This window comes from Oncorhynchus masou, chromosome 1, assembly GCF_036934945.1.
Source record: "Oncorhynchus masou masou isolate Uvic2021 chromosome 1, UVic_Omas_1.1, whole genome shotgun sequence".
Lineage (NCBI taxonomy): Eukaryota > Metazoa > Chordata > Actinopteri > Salmoniformes > Salmonidae > Oncorhynchus > Oncorhynchus masou.
The window spans coordinates 15,124,288-15,139,417 of record NC_088212.1 but is presented as its reverse complement, the minus strand read 5'-3'; the positions used below and the strand labels follow the sequence as shown (position 1 = coordinate 15,139,417).

The window sequence follows — 15,130 nt, the reverse complement described above, 5'->3', positions numbered from 1 at the left end:
TATAGGCTTTCTCATCATTTTTGGTGATCAGGCCTGGTTGTGAACCAAAGCAAGTTGTAGCCTAGCAGCTATCCCTTTCATCCCCTCAACCTCATCTGTTCTGTCCTGGTGTTGATATTGATGGGGAAAAAGAAAGAGATAGAGGCATTAACTTACTGCTTGCATGTGCGTGCATGTTTGTGTGTGTGTGTGTGTGTGTGTGTTTGCATTGATGTATTGTTATGTTTGGTTGATGGTGGGGCGGTGGTAGGGGGATGGGTAAAGGAACAAATATAGAAACAACAAACAATCCCACCTCCGCTCTCTTTCTCTCTCCCTACCTCTTGTTATTTCTCTGTCATTGATCAACAGTGTAGCAGCGATAGCCTGAAGGAGGCAGTGATTATCAGCTGTGGTCAGACTGGCCCATCTTAATGTCAGCCTCCAAAACCAGGGGGCAGCAGAGCTAAGGCAGACACGAGCTCCAGACGCCAGCTCCAGGCTTCTCCGCACCCGTTTGATACCACTGCTCCTTTGTGGGAGTAGCTCTGTTTTTTTCCTCCCGTCTTCTTCCCTTGTTTGGTTCTGAACGCAACTGTCTGCATCTAATTGCCCGGGGGGTTTTATTATCAGTTCCTTGCCTGTGATTTTGGGCTGTCTTTCTTTCGATCGTGTTTTTATGAATATATGAAACTGAAGCAAGTGAACTGGGATTGATGTGTGGAAGAGACAGATTCTGTATCCGTTTGGGCAGATAGGTGGCAGCCTTCTCTCTTTCTCTCGCTTTGTCCCTCTCTCACTATCCCTCTCTCTCGCTCACTATCCCTCTCTCTCTCTCTCACTGTCCCTCTCTCTCGCTCACTATCCCTCTCTCTCACTATCCCTCTCTCTCACTATCCCTCTCTCTCACGATCCCTCTCTCTCACTATCCCTCTCTCTCTCTCTCTCTCTCTCTCTCTCTCACTGTCCCTCTATCGCTCACTATCCCTCTCTCTCTCTCTCACTATCCCTCTCTCTCACTATCCCTCTCTCTCACTATCCCTCTCTCTCGCTCTCACTATCCCTCTCTCTCTCTCTCTCTCTCTCACTGTCCCTCTCTATCGCTCACTATCCCTCTCTCTCTCTCTCTCTCTCTCTCTCACTATCCCTCTCTCTCACTATCCCTCTCTCTCACTATCCCTCTCTCTCGCTCTCACTATCCCTCTCTCTCTCTCTCTCTCTCTCTCTCACTATCCCTTTCTCTCACTATCCCTCTCTCTCACTATCCCTCTTTCTCTCTCTCTCTCACTATCCCTCTCTCTCACTATCCCTCTCTCGCTCTCTCGCTCTCTCACTATCCCTCTCTCTCACTATCCCTCTCTCTCACTATCCCTCTCTCTCACTATACCTCTCTCTCTCTCTCTCACTATCCCTCTCTCTCTCTCTCTCTCTCTCACTATCCCTCTCTCTCACTATCCCTCTCTCTCACTATCCCTTTCTCTCTCTCTCTCTCTCTCTCTCTCAATTCAATTCAATTCAAGGGCTTTATTGGCATGGGAAACATGTGTTAACATTGCCAAAGCAAGTGAGGTAGATAATATATAAAGTGAATATATAAAGTGAAAAACAATACAAATTAACAGTGAACATTACACATACAGTAGTTTCAAAACAATAAAGACGTTACAAATGTCATATTATATATATACAGTGTTTTAACAATGTACAAATGGTTAAAGGACACAAGATAAAATAAATAAGCATAAATATGGGTTGTATTTACAATGGTGTTTGCTCTTCACTGGTTGCCCTTTTCTCGTGGCAACAGGTCACAAATCTTGCTGCTGTGATGGCACACTGTGGAATTTCACCCAATAGATATGGGAGTTTTTCAAAATTGGATTTGTTTTCGAATTCTTTGTGGATCTGTGTAATCTGAGGGAAATATGTCTCTCTAATATGGTCATACATTGGGCAGGAGGTTAGGAAGTGCAGCTCAGTTTCCACCTCATTTTGTGGGCAGTGAGCACATAGCCTGTCTTCTCTTGAGAGCCATGTCTGCCTATGTTGGCCTTTCTCAATAGCAAGGCTATGCTCACTGAGTCTGTACATAGTCAAAGCTTTCCTTAATTTTGGGTCAGTCACAGTGGTCAGGTATTCCACCGCTGTGTACTCTCTGTGTAGGGCCAAATAGCATTCTAGTTTGCTCTGGTTTTTTGTTAATTCTTTCCAATGTGTCAAGTAATTATCTTTTTGTTTTCTCATGATTTGGTTGGGTCTAATTGTGCTGTTGACCTGGGGCTCTGTAGGGTGTGTTTGTGTTTGTGAACAGAGCCCCAGGACCAGCTTGCTTAGGGGACTCTTCTCCAGGTTAATCTCTCAGTAGGTGATGGCTTTGTTATGGAAGGTTTGGGAATCGCTTCCTTTTAGGTGGTTATAGAATTTAACGGCTCTTTTCTGGATTTTGATAATTAGTGGGTATCGGCCTAATTCTGCTCTGCATGCATTATTTGGTGTTCTACGTTGTACACTGAGGATATTTTTGCAGAATTCTGCGTGCAGAGTCTCAATTTGGTGTTTGTCCCATTTTGTGAAGTCTTGGTTGGTGAGCGGACCCCAGACCTCACAACCATAAAGGGCAATGGGCTCTATGACAGATTCAAGTATTTTTAGACAAATCCTAATTGGTATGTTGAAATGTATGTTCCTTTTGATGGCATAGAATGCCCTTCTTGCCTTGTCTCTCAGCTCGTTCACAGCTTTGTGGAAGTTACCTGTGGCGCTGATGTTTAGACCAAGGTATGTATAGTTTTTTGTGTGCTCTAGGGCAACAGTGTCTAGATGGAATTTGTATTTATGGTCCTGGTGACTGGACCTTTTTTGGAACACCATTATTTTGGTCTTACTGAGATTTACTGTCAAGGCCCAGGTCTGACAGAATCTGTGCATAAGATCTAGGTGCTGCTGTAGGCCCTCCTTGGTTGGTGACAGAAGCACCAGATCATCAGCAAACAGCAGACATTTGACTTCGGATTCTAGCAGGGGGAGGCCGGGTGCTGCAGACTTTTCTAGTGCCCGTGCCAATTCGTTGATATATATGTTGAAGAGGGTGGGGCTTAAGCTGCATCCCTGTCTAACCCCACGACCCTGTGTGAAGAAATGTGTGTGTTTTTTGCCAATTTTAACCGCACACTTGTTGTTTGTGTACATGGATTTTATAATGTCGTATGTTTTACCCCCAACACCACTTTCCATCCGTTTGTATAGCAGACCCTCATGCCAAATTGAGTCGAAGGCTTTTTTGAAATCAACAAAGCATGAGAAGACTTTGCCTTTGTTTTGGTTTGTTTGGTTGTCAATTAGGGTGTGCAGGGTGAATACATGGTCTGCTGTATGGTAATTTGGTAAAAAGCCAATTTGACATTTGCTCAGTAGATTGTTTTCATTGAGGAAATGTACGAGTCTGCTGTTAATGATAATGCAGAGGATTTTCCCAAGGTTACTGTTGACACATATTCCACGGTAGTTATTGGGGTCAAATTTGTCTCCACTTTTGTGGGTTGGGGTGATCAGTCCTTGGTTCCAAATATTGGGGAAGATGCCAGAGCTAAGTATGATGTTAAAGAGTTTTAGTATAGCCAATTGGAATTTGTTGTCTGTATATTTGATAATTTCATTGAGGATACCATCAACACCACAGGACTTTTTGGGTTGGCGGGTTTTTATTTTGTCCTGTAACTCATTCAATGTAATTGGAGAATCCAGTGGGTTCTGGTAGTCTTTAATAGTTGATTCTAAGATTTGTATTTGATCATGTATATGTTTTTGATCTTTATTCTTTGTTATAGAGCCAAAACGATTGGAGAAGTGGTTTACCCATACATCTCCATTTTGAATAGATAATTATTTGTGTTGTTGTTTGTTTAGTGTTTTCCAATGTTCCCAGAAGTGGTTAGAGTCTATGGATTCTTCAATTGCATCTCTCTCTCTCACTATCCCTCTCTCTTGCTCACTATCCCTCTCTCTCTCTCACTATCCCTCTCTCTCACTATCCCTCTCTCTCACTCACTATCCCTCTCTCTCTCTCTCACTATCCCTATCTCTCACTATCCATCTCTCTCTCTCATTATCCCTCTCTCTTACTATCCCTCTCTCTTGCTTTATCTTCTTTCTCTGCTTGTTCAATGTTCACACAGAATCACAGGGCTTCAAATTAACCTGTCACTTCATCATTTGACAAGCTCTTCATTTTTATTCATTAGGACTTGGGCCTGCCCTGGCTACGTATTGCCCCGGCTATGTCTTGCCTCGGCTCTTGTCTTCTCCTCTTTCTTCTTGATCCCTCCCTACGTCCCCTCTTTCATCTCTCTACATTTCTCCTTGTCTATTTTCCCTGGTCTGCTGTGTGTGGACAATAGAGCCTAGCAGTAGCTGCATTAGCCCTAGTTAGCATAGCATAGCATTGCGCTACTACAGATGCTGCTAGTGTAGTGTGAGTGGGCAGGGGAGAACAGAACAGAGGGTGTATGTATAGGAGGCAGAGAGCTCTGTAATCTATCCTCCACGGTGTGGACAGCTACAGTAACCAGATGAATGCACAGCCATCAGGGGGAGCTTGGCAGGGTGTTTGCCCAGATCAAGGCCAGACTCTGGAGGGTTCGAGAGGTATCAGACACATGGGGCCTATGGAAATGGAAGGCTTTGTCAATGAAAGAGCTCTCGCCCTCCTGAGACCACATACTGTACAGAGGACAAGATGGGTGGTGTCCTTACCTCTCTCTCTTTCTCGCTTTCTTCCCTCCCTTCATTTCTATTATCTCATGGAAACCTACGTTTCAGGGTAGTATTTTTAGAATATATTTATATTTTGGGGGGGCAGAAGAGAACTAGGAGACCGATGTTTGCCGTTTCATTTTTTTTAAAGGTTTTCAGTATTCTCTCAGTGTATTTTATTGTTACTTCATTGCTTCAACTATTCCTTGTACTGTGTATTGGGCCTGACTCTTATAGGGTGTAGTATTGCTGTTAGGTCTCAGTTCTCTGTGGGTTATTTGAGAAGGCAATAGAAAGCATCAGATTGACTAATAATCTTATATCATTAATATATTATCACACTGAGCGGCCAGAACAGTAACACTGTTACTTAACAGCAGAGGAGCACTGCTTTGTCTTAGCAGGCCGAGGTGGAGAGTAGCGGGGCTGGAGAGAATAATAACACTAACAGTTCACTGAGGTAAACACAAAATGGAGGGATGTGGGTGTTCATCCCTATGTATGTGTAGCTGCGCTCCTGCACTCTTTAAGGAATCCCCAAAACCATAGTAGGTAGTCCAACCAGGTATGTTCCCATCATGCTGTCATGCTGTACTGTGTTACTAGCCTACTACAGCATGAGGCATTCTTGAATTTGTGGTTTGATTATGATATTTTTCTTGAAATATGTGTGTAATATTAATCTGACTCAATTTGAAGAAAAAAAAGAGTGAGATTTTAGGAGATTATTTGTAGGATCTGAACCTGTTCCTCTTACCATGTGTGGATCAGAGTCAGCACAACACAGGGGAGGCAGGGCAGTGTTTGCCCAGAGATGAATCTCTTAGTGTGAGCAGACTGAGGACGGAGAGGGGGTCTGCGGACCTGCTATCCTGGAGATTACAGAGGTCCTTCACCATCTCTCTCCACAGGAAGGATTTCTAGCTTCCCACTTCCCTGGCTGTGTCTCTCTGAACTCAGGAAGCCTCTCTGTGTGTGTGTGTGTGTGTGTGTGTGTGTGTGTGTGTGTGTGTGTGTGTGTGTGTGTGTGTGTGTGTGTGTGTGTGTGTGTGTGTGTGTGTGTGTGTGGCCTGCACTCTCGCTGATAGGTAATGGCAGCATAAACTTTTCACCCCTCTCTGTGGTTAGAGCTGGCTAATGTAGTGCTCCACTGTGAACCCCGCTCTGTGGTTAGAGCTGGCTAATGTAGTGCTCCACTGTGAACCCCTCTCTGTGGTTGGAGCTGGCTAATGTAGTGCTCCACTGTGAACCCCTCTCTGTGGTTAGAGCTGGCTAATGTAGTGCTCCACTGTGAACCCCTCTCTGTGGTTAGAGCTGGCTAATGTAGTGCTCCACTGTGAACCCCTCTCTGTGGTTAGAGCTGGCTAATGTAGTGCTCCACTGTGAACCTCTCTCTGTGGTTAGAGCTGGCTAATGTAGTGCTCCACTGTGAACCCCTCTCTGTGGTTGGAGCTGGCTAATGTAGTGCTCCACTGTGAACCCTCTCTGTGGTTAGAGCTGGCTAATGTAGTGCTCCACTGTGAACCCCTCTCTGTGGTTGGAGCTGGCTAATGTAGTGCTCCACTGTGAACCCCTCTCTGTGGTTAGAGCTGGCTAATGTAGTGCTCCACTGTGAACCCCTCTCTGTGGTTGGAGCTGGCTAATGTAGTGCTCCACTGTGAACCCCTCTCTGTGGTTAGAGCTGGCTAATGTAGTGCTCCACTGTGAATGCATGCGCCAAACCATGTGTGTGTGACAGACTATAAGAGAGATAAGAGGAGTTCACTGGGATTTATCTCAAGCTCAGTCAGGAATACTAATTTCACTAGTCAATTTAAACTCTTAGTTCCACAGATTTGTGACTGAACTAAAAGATGTTATTCACATGTATCTCAGATTAGCCCCACATTTCTATTGTGTACCCTCAATTGGTATTGAATACATTTGATCAATTATGTATATAATATATATATTTTCTCCCACATACAAGATGGGAGTTGATCAATGTGACATGTTTGTGTGTACTGTGCACTTTTGTTTATGATCAAGTGAAGATGTGCGTGTGAATACTGTGTGTGCGTGTGAATACTGTGTGTGCGTGTGAATACTGTGTGCCTGTGAATACTGTGTGTGCGTGTGAATACTGTGTGTGCCTCTGAATACTGTGAATACTGTGTGTGCGTGTGAATACTGTGTGTGCCTGTGAATACTGTGTGTGCCTGTGAATACTGTGTGTGCCTCTGAATACTGTGTGTGCCTGAATGAATACTGTGTGTGCCTGTGAATACTGTGTGTGCCTGAATACTGTGTGTGCCTGTGAATACTGTGTGCCTGCTGTGTGTGCTGTGAATACTGTGTGTGCCTGTGAATACTGTGTGTGCCTGTGAATACTGTGTGTGCCTGTGAATACTGTGTGTGCCTGTGTGTGCCTCTGAATACTGTGTGTGCCCTGTGAATACTGTGTGTGCCTGTGAATACTGTGTGTGCTGAATACTGTGTGTGCCTGTGAATACTGTGTGTGCCTGAATACTGTGTGTGCCTGTGAATACTGAATACTGTGTGTGCCTGTGAATACTGAATACTGTGTGCCTGTGAATACTGTGTGTGCCTGTGAATACTGTGTGTGCCTGTGAATACTGTGTGTGCCTGTGAATACTGTGTGTGCCTGTGAATACTGTGTGTGTGTGCCTGTGAATACTGTGTGTGCCTGTGAATACTGTGTGTGCCTGTGAATACTGTGTGCCTGAATACTGTGTGTGCCTGTGAATACTGTGTGTGCCTGTGTGTGCCTGTGAATACTGTGTGTGCCTGTGAATACTGTGTGTGCCTGTGAATACTGTGTGTGCTGTGAATACTGTGTGTGCCTGTGAATACTGTGTGTGCCTGTGAATACTGTGTGTGCCTGTGAATACTGTGTGTGCCTGTGAATACTGTGTGTGCCTGTGAATACTGTGTGTGCCTGTGTGTGCCTGTGAATACTGTGTGTGCCTGTGAATACTGTGTGTGCCCTGTGAATACTGTGTGTGCCTGTGAATACTGTGTGTGCCTGTGAATACTGTGTGTGCCTGTGAATACTGTGTGTGAATACTGTGAATACTGTGTGTGCCTGTGAATACTGTGTGTGCCTGTGAATACTGTGTGTGCCTGTGAATACTGTGTGTGCCTGTGAATACTGTGTGTGCCTGTGCCTAATAGAGATGGGGAGTGAATGCAGCTTTCCATTTATAGACCCTTTAATGGGCTGCGTAGAGTCTTTAGCAGTAGCGCGCACGTCTCAAGCCCTTCCTTATGGTTGATTGCACTTTGAGTCCTTTTCGCCTGAAAACCAAGCTCATTGCAGCCAGAAGAGCCTCCCACAAGTTGTCCTTGTGCATCTACGTAGATTCTGCACCCCAACACCTTTTCACATGAATATTTGTGATGGGTCTGTTCTGCGGACAACGTTTCTCTTCTCCCCCTTTGTTCTTGCGTTTGATGTAATGGTGGCAACTACAGAAAGGAGAGCAGGGAGAGTGTGTGAAAATGGTAGTTAAGTGGGCTTAAGGGGTGCTTCAGTACTTTCTGAAAGGCTGGGCCTCTGAATGGCCTCTCAGACTGCTGAGCTGCAGTGTTGTAAACAAGACCGGTCCAGCACAAAGATGTGCCTCAAATGACCCCACCCCACCGACTCCCCCCTGACATCTGGCCAATCCCAGGAAGATCTGAATCTCCCCTCTCCTTTTTCTCCCCCATATCTTTTTTATATTTTTTTGGGGGGGCTACCCTCATCCCCAGTGCCTGGGCGGTTCAACTCTTTTGTTTGCTTAATTGCGATGTGTATAATATGCTAGTGTCTCGGAGGTCCGTGCAAGACAATTAGACAATCCAGCAAATTTAATGAGACACTGCCAGTCGACCACAATCCCCTCTGCCTTAAGATACACCCTGGTCCATTGGCACTGACAGTGGGAGGGGATTTGGGCTGCCCGTGTGTTTGTTTTGTGTACATGTGAGTCTTAGGAAGTGTAGGTTGCCTGAATAAATAAAATAAAAGGTATTTTGTTTTCAATTTAGCTTTGTTTTTTTGTGATTCCCATGGCTTCTACCGATCCAGTGGAGAATTCCTGGGAATGGGCAAGTAATGAGCAGCGATTATCCCCGGCACCCAGGGATTGGAAGGAGCACTTTACATTGTCATTCCCGTAAGCAAGAGGGATGGCCATTGGGCCTCAGTGACTGATGGACCCTGAGGTGTGATGCCACTGGCCCCACGTCAGACACAGATAAAGACAGCCGGACCAAATGGAAAATGTCAATAAGCCCTTCATTATATGTCTTCGCTCTTCGTCGTATGAAGATGAATTAATAACTGCACTTCTCCATAGTCAAGTGATCGTAATTCACAAGCTCAAATCTACACTTACATCAAGTTGTGAAGGGCAGTGTTTTTTCACCTGCTCTCCTATTTTCGCACTAATAACACTGTTAAAACAAAATACTGTGTTATTACGTCTGCAACCCAGAAGGAAGGAAATGAGAAAAGGACGGTTGCCGTCGCCTGACACCCCACGATTAATCTTCCAGTAAGCGTTGTCAGCCAGAAACGGACACAAATGGATCACTCACATTAACCGGGGGAGTGTAGGTAAGGGCTTTAACAAGCGTTTACCAGAGTCCATTTTCTCACTAATGAAGATGGGAATAAGCGACCTCAGATAAAAGCCCTGCCAGCGTTAAAACTTAAAGGTCTGTCTTCTCGCTGAAGAGGAGGAGGAGGAATTAAATCAAAAAGGATTTTTTCACATGCGCCAAATAGAACTGGTGTAGACTTTACCGTGAAATGCTTGCATACGAGATCTTCCCAACGATGCAGAGTTGACAAATAAAAATAAAATAACACAAGAATGAAGCTATGTACAGTGACTACCAGATCAATCAGATCAATGTGCAGAGGTAGTTGAGGTACAGTGCCTTGCGAAAGTATTCGGCCCCCTTGAACTTTGAGACTTTTTGCCACATTTCAGGCTTCAAACATACAGATATAAAACTGTATTTTTTTGTGAAGAATCAACAACAAGTGGGACACAATCATGAAGTGGAACGACATTTATTGGAACTTTTTTAACAATTCAAAAACTGAAAAATTGGGCGTGCAAAATTATTCAGCCCCCTTAAGTTAATACTTTGTAGCGCCACCTTTTGCTGCGATTACAGCTGTAAGTCGCTTGGGGTATGTCTCTATCAGTTTTGCACATTGAGAGACTGACATTTTTTCCCATTCCTCCTTGCAAAACAGCTCGACCTCAGTGAGGTTGGATGGAGAGCATTTGTGAACAGCAGTTTTCAGTTCTTTCCACAGATTCTCGATTGGATTCAGGTCTGGACTTTCACTTGGCCATTCTAACACCTGGATATGTCTATTTTTGAACCATTCCATTGTAGATTTTGCTTTATGTTTTGGATCATTGTCTTGTTGGAAGACAAATCTCCGTCCCAGTCTCAGGTCTTTTGCAGACTCCATCAGGTTTTCTTCCAGAATGGTCCTGTATTTGGCTCCATCCATCTTCCCATCAATTTTAACCATCTTCCCTGTCCCTGCTGAAGAAAAGCAGGTCCAAACCATGATGCTGCCACCACCATGTTTGACAGTGGGTATGGTAAGGTTCAGGGTGATGAGCTGTGTTGCTTTTACGCCAAACATAACGTTTTGCATTGTTGCCAAAAAGTTCAATTTTGGTTTCATCTGACCAGAGCACCTTCTTCCACATGTTTGGTGTGTCTCCCAGGTGGCGTGTGGCAAACTTTAAACAACACTTTTTATGGATATCTTTAAGAAATGGCATTCTTCTTGCCACTTCCATAAAGGCCTGATTTGTGCAATATACGACTGATTGTTGTCCTATGGACAGAGTCTCCCACCTCAGCTGTAGATCTCTGCAGTTCATCCAGAGTGATCATGGGCCTCTTGGCTGCATCTCTGATCAGTCTTCTCCTTGTATGAGCTGAAAGTTTAGAGGGACGGCCAGGTCTTGGTAGATTTGCAGTGGTCTGATACTCCTTCCATTTCAATATTATTGCTTGCACAGTGTTCCTTGGGATGTTTAAAGCTTGGGAAATCTTTTTGTATCCAAATCCAGCTTTAAACTTCTTCACAACAGTATCTCGGACCTGCCTGGTGTGTTCCTTGTTCTTCATGATGCTCTCTGCGCTTTTAACGGACCTCTGAGACTATCACAGTGCAGGTGTATTTATACGGAGACTTGATTACACACAGGTGGATTGTATTTATCATCATTAGTCATTTAGGTCAACATTGGATCATTAAAAGATCCTCACTGAACTTCTGGAGAGAGTTTGCTGCACTGAAAGTAAAGGGGCTGAATAATTTTGCACGCCCAATTTTTCAGTTTTTGAATTGTTAAAAAAGTTTGAAATATCCAATAAATGTTGTTCCACTTCATGATTGTGTCCCACTTGTTGTTGATTCTTCACAAAAAAATACAGTTTTATATCTTTATGTTTAAAGCCTGAAATGTGGCAAAAGGTCGCAAAGTTCAAGGGGGCCGAATACTTTCGCAAGGCACTGTATATATAGTAGAGGTCGACCGATTATGATTTTTCAACGCCGATACCGATTATTGGAGGTCCCAAAAAGCCGATTCCGATTCATCGGCCAATTTTTATTTTTTTATTTTTTAACAATGACAATTACAACAATACTGAATGAACACTTATTTTAACTTTATATAATACATCAATAAAATCAATTTAGCCTCAAGTAAATAATGAAACATGTTCAATTTGTTTTAAATAATGCAAAAACAAAGTGTTGGAGAAGAAAGTAAAAGTGCAATATGTGCTAATCAAATCAAATCAAATGCTATGTTAGAAAGCTAACATTTCAGTTCCTTGCTCAGAACATGAGAACATATGAAAGCTGGTGGTTCCTTTTAACATGAGTCTTCAATATTCCCAGGTAAGAAGTTTTAGTTTGTAGTGTTGCAGCTGTAGAATTTTTTTTTATTTTTTTACCCCTTGTCTCCCCAATTTCGTGGGATCCAATTGTTAGTAGTTACTATCTTGTCTCATCGCTACAACTCCCGTACGGGCTCGGGAGAGGCGAAGGTCGAAAGCCATGCATCCTCCGAAACACCACCCAACCAAGCCGCACTGCTTCATAACATCCAACCCGGAAGCCAGCCGCACCAATGTGTCGGAGGAAACACTGTGCACCTGGCAACCTGGTTAGCGTGCACTGTGCCCAGCCCGCCATAGGAGTCGCTAGTGCGCGATGAGACAAGAATATCCCTACCGGCCAAACCCTCCCTAACCCGGATAACGCTAGGCCAATTGTTCGTCGCCCCACGGACCTCACGGTCCTGGCCGGCTGTGACAGAGCCTGCGCGCGAACCAAGAGTCTCTGGTGGCACAGCGATGCAGTGAAACCTGGGAGGCCCAGCTGTAGAACTTTCTGACGATCTGAGGGCCCATGACAAATCTTTTCAGAAGAGGTTTTGTCGTGCCTTCTTCACAACTGTGTTGGTGTGTGCGTGGACCTTGTTAATTCCTTAGTGATGTGGAAACAGAGGAACTTGAAGCTCTCAAACCACTCCACCTCAGCCCTGTGGATGGGGGTGTGCTCGGCCCTCCACTTCCACGATGAGAGAGAGAGAGGGCTGCCCTGAGACAACTGTTCTGAGGCTCCCATCGCCCTCACCCTGGCCCTTTGTTTTAATGAGAGGGCCAGACAAGCCCACTGCTGCCACTTTACGAGCCTGCCAGGCCCTGCCCATCTGATCCTCCCTGATCCTGACTACTGGCCTTTCTGTCTATCTGTCTGTTTGTTGATCCAAAGTGGCAGGACTGGTCAGTACCAGAGGCCGTCTGAGCACTGGGTCCCTGTACCACACCTGCAGACTGACCTGCCTCTATTTACTGTCATCAGCATGGCCAAGACAAGCACCCTTTAGACTGCCCAACATGCCTGATAAGATGGACAAAAGTGTGGTGTTTGTCCATGTGGGATTGAGCTTAGTGACTCTCACACACTGTGAACTATTTACACAGCAGAGATGTAGGTGCTTGGCAGATCCACACACGGTCATCTCATGCCCAGACACCCCAGCCCAGGGGAGAGGGAGATCTCAGCAGGGAGATGTGTTTATGCAGGATGTATTATACATGTCTCTCTCTCTTTTTTCCCAAGCTGTCTGTCTGGCCTGTTGTCATCTGACCAGGTCTGTCCAGGCAGGAAGGCAGGCGACTGCGCCTGTGATATGAAGGGGAGGTCTCCAGGACATCTCAGCAGCACAGTCCCAGAGGTAGCCTAGCGAACACACAGAGAGACAGGCCCGTTGAATTCCTAATGCCACCCCTGTCAGCCCCCCCTCTCGTCTTGACACATGCTGGATAGACTTCTAAAGGTTTGGAAAGGCCGTATACAAAATAAGAAAAATGCTGGACAAGTATCAACTATTAAATTACAGTCTGAAGAGGATTTACTGTGTTTGTTTCTTCGGGACAGTCAAGGACCTAGTTTTGCATCCGGACATACTGTGCTGTGCAGACCTTCTTATTACATATATAATTAGTTACCATTATTTGAGGTTAAAGTCAGGCATGAGAACTCCTGAGGTCACTTGTCTTTCCACTGGCCTAACACTGTTGATAAGTTAATGAGCTGGTCCCTTCAACAGTTGGTAAGAGGGTTTTCCAGTTCGAAGGATAAAAAAAATGTCTTGTTTCTGGTGCGACGTCGACGTCATTACAGCGATAGCTGTGCTCGCTGACCCTGACCTTGACGACACCAGGAGAGGCTCAGTCCGGTCTGTTTGTCTCTCTACCACGCCACACACTCTCCGTCTTCTGTGTCGAGGATGCCATTTTACCTTTTTTCCATCCTCCTCTTCCCTCCTCCGCCTCTTCCCTCCTCCTCCGCCTCTTCCCTCCTCCTCTGCCCCATGCCCAAACATTTTTAATTATTTCTTCTCTCAAGTATTGCGTCTCTGTAACCAAGGAGCTGACATTGATGCATGTGCTGATAAATCCACAAACACTGGGAACGAGATTAACAAAGATTTTGAGGAAAGGGTGACAGCTAATTTTGCTCAGTGGTCCGCGTCTCGTTCAGAAGTTATGTTTTTGATAGAGCGCCACGTCGACTCACACCGGGGAGCTCGACGCTAATGGGAGGAGTTCCGTGGCATTTGCACTTTTTTGATTGTTTTTCTTTCCCCACTCCCCCATCTCTCTCCCCCCTCTCTATCTCTCTCTCCCCCCCCCCTCTCTCTCTCTCTCTCTCCTCTCTCCCCCTCTCTCTCTCTCCCTCCTCTCTCTCTCTCTCTCTCTCTGTCGCTGTCTCTCTCCCTCCCCCATCTCTCTCTCTTTCTCTCTCTCTCTCTCTCTCTCTCTCTCTCTCCCCCTCCTCTCTCTCTCTCCTCCCCTCTCCCTCTCCCTCTCCCTCTCTCTCTCTCTCACCCTCCCCCCCCTCTCTCTCTCTCCCTCCCCCTCCCCCTCTCCCTCTCTCTCTTTCTCACCCTCTCCCTCTCCCTCCCCCTTTTGATCTCCCTCCCCCTTCTCATCCCTCCCCCTCTCTCGCTCTTTCCCCCACAGAGCATTTTGCTTGCTTGTCTTGTTCTCCTCTTTTGATTGTGCATTCTAACATACTATGTTATCCTAACTTAAGAACGGTGTGAATATGTTATCCTAACTTAAGAATGGTGTTAATATGTTATCCTAACTTAAGAATGGTGTGAATGTTATCCTAATTTAAGAATGGTGTGAATATGTTATCTTAACTTAAGAATGGTGTGAATATGTTATCCTAACTTAAGAATGGAATATTTTATCCTAATTTAAGAATGGTGTGAATATGTTATCCTAACTTAAGAATGGTGTAAATATGTTATCCTAACTTAAGAATGCTGCGAATATGTTATCCTAATTTAAGAATGGTTCAATATGTTATCCTAACTTAAGAATGGTTCAATATGTTAACCTAACTTAAGATATAATAACATTCCCAACATTTGCTATAACTTGCTTGATTTGAAGCCTCTTTAAAGTGGTCACACATAGATGAATGAAGAGTTAACAGGTCGCCTACTGAAATCATTCCCTTAAAGGGATACTGGCATTGAAGCCCTTAATCTACTTCGCCAGAGTCAGATAATCTTGTGGACATAAACTCAGAAAAAAAAGAAACATACTCTCACTGTCAATTGCGTTTATTTAAAGCAAACGTAACATGTGTAAATATTTGTATGAACATAACAAGATTCAACAACTGAGACATAAACTGAACAAGTTCCACAGACATGTGACTAACAACTGGAATAATCTGTCCCTGAACAAAGGGAGATCAAAATCAAAAGTAACAGTCAGTATCTGGTGTGGCCACCAGCTGCATTAAGTAATGCAGTGCATCTCCTCCTCCAAGACT

The 15,130-nt window shown here is 44.7% G+C and overlaps 1 pseudogene; it reads left to right on the top strand.

The window, feature by feature from the left end:
* LOC135546676 (cotranscriptional regulator ARB2A homolog) overlaps positions 1-15,130 on the top strand; it is a 337,690-nt pseudogene that overhangs the window by 98,790 nt on the left and 223,770 nt on the right.